At 35.2% G+C, this 2,042-nt stretch overlaps 1 long non-coding RNA gene across 1 annotated transcript; it reads left to right on the top strand.

The window, feature by feature from the left end:
• The first annotated feature begins 943 nt into the window (after positions 1 to 943).
• Positions 944 to 1,743, top strand: LOC106293852. Its single transcript, XR_001260663.1, has 2 exons — positions 944 to 1,122; positions 1,287 to 1,743. It is a non-coding gene; the product is annotated as an uncharacterized LOC106293852 (long non-coding RNA).
• Positions 1,744 to 2,042: the final 299 nt, after the last annotated feature.

Genomic DNA, 2,042 nt, shown 5'->3' with positions numbered 1-2,042 from the left:
ACAAGCTGTGAAGAAGGTACTGAGGTACTTAAAGGGGACAACAGACTTTGGTATTTGGTACAATGGAGGAGGAACAGGGGAGCTATGTGTCTACACTGACAGCGACTTTGCTGGAGATATCGATAGCAGAAAGAGTACCTCAGGGTATGTTTTTCTTTTGGATAATGGGGCAGTTGCATGGTGTTCTAAGAAGCAGCCAATAGTTACTTTGTCCACGACTGAAGCCGAGTATGTGGCGGCATCAGTTTGCGCATGTCAAGCTATTTGGTTCAAAAGAGTTATGAAGGAGTTGGGACATGAGATGAACGAGAGCACCATTATTCAATGCGACAACACGTCAACAATTAAGCTATCTAAGAACCCTGTATTTCATGGGCGTTGCAAGCATATTGGTGTCAGGTTTCATTTCTTACGTGATCTGGTAAATGAAGGAGAGATAAGCTTGGAACATTGCGGTACTGAAGAACAAGTTGCTGATGTATTCACAAAGGCATTAAAGAGGAAAGTGTTCGAGAAGATGAGAAGCAGACTTGGAGTCTGCTCAGTCAAGGATAAGCTGAATCTTGAAGATCAAGTTTAGCTTAGGGAGGGTTTGTTGGAGCAAAACTACCATTTGAAGTTTGGAGCCGTTGGAGGTTTGATTTAGTCTTTCACGTTTGTTAGTTGTTTCAATAATGTCCTATTCTTTAGGACCAAGTAGTTTCTAGTTCTAGTGGTTTAGTTGCGTTAGTTGTTGCTTTATTTCAGGAGCTCTTTGTTTCATTATAATGCTACTTATAGCTATTGTTTTCAGTTGAATACAATCAGAGTTTCATAAACACAAAACAAAGCATTTGAGATTACATTTCCAACGTAAGCATGCTTAAAAAGACGAAATATAATTATAAATATAGTCCTATTCCATATTCGAAAAGAACTAATTAAAAAGAAAGTAGTACTTAGCTTTCCATCTACTTTCTTGCAATTAAAAAATAAGTTGGTGAAACCTATTTTTATAATTTTGAATCGTATATGATATATCGTATCACCATATAATGCATATGGTTTGAGCAGAGAGCTAAAGAGAGAGAGAGATGATCCCCATGCCTTCTCCAGAGACTCATGATCATTTCATTCTCGATCGTATGGCTCTAGTTTCATCTAATTTTCCTCATTTAAACGTTCTGGTTGTTGCCATTTTATATTTTCATAACTTCGATATCTACTTTATTGCTTTATAGTATAGAGACATACATGTGCATGTGTGCTTGGTAGTAATACATTTTTATTGTCTGAACATCAACCAGGATCAAAGGTTGAAGAAGAAGTGAAGGATAGATCAACAGCATATACATGATGGCAAATGATATGGTGAAAATCAGAGAAAATTTTCAATCTGGATTTACTAGTTGATGGTATTGGGTTTGAGTTTGATCGAATATAGATGGACATCTCTTTTCTTAAGGTTGCTTTGAAGAAAAGGATGGGAGATGCCCATGCCTTGAGTCTCGAGGCAAGTAAACGATCACCAGTTCCCCCTTTCAAAACTTCAATCTCTTTGTTAAACACGAGTACTATTGCATAACCCATCTTTTGATTTTTATACAAAAGCTCACGCTTTTCTTTCATCGTTTACGTATGAATTGAAGTGATGCAGTTCAATTCGATTGTTTTATGAAATGTAACTTCTCATTCAATATTTGATGTAGTGAATAGGGAATCCCAAAAAGATAAAAAGAAAACCATATATGAAAAGAAAAAATATATCGTTTTTGCATGTTAAAAGGAATTATCGTCGATACATTTAAAATTGTTCAGATCAACTGTAGAATTAATATATGTGATAAATCTATGTTTATGTTTCTATGTATCAGCTGCAAATTATAACGTTTAGGATAGTTTAATCAATAGCTAAGTAAATTTTGAAGTTACGAAGCATATAAGGTGTATACTCGGTTTAGAGAAATAAGATACATATTATGTTTTATTCTTCTGAAGCCGTTGATGTTTCATATCACAAATCATTCGATATCAATATGTCTATGTTCACAAGGTTTACCCTT

The sequence above is a fragment of the Brassica oleracea genome, chromosome C5 (assembly GCF_000695525.1).
Source record: "Brassica oleracea var. oleracea cultivar TO1000 chromosome C5, BOL, whole genome shotgun sequence".
In the NCBI taxonomy this organism is placed as follows: Eukaryota; Viridiplantae; Streptophyta; class Magnoliopsida; order Brassicales; family Brassicaceae; genus Brassica; species Brassica oleracea.
Note: the sequence above shows the minus strand (reverse complement) of the source record. Positions and strands in the feature narration are given on the sequence as shown.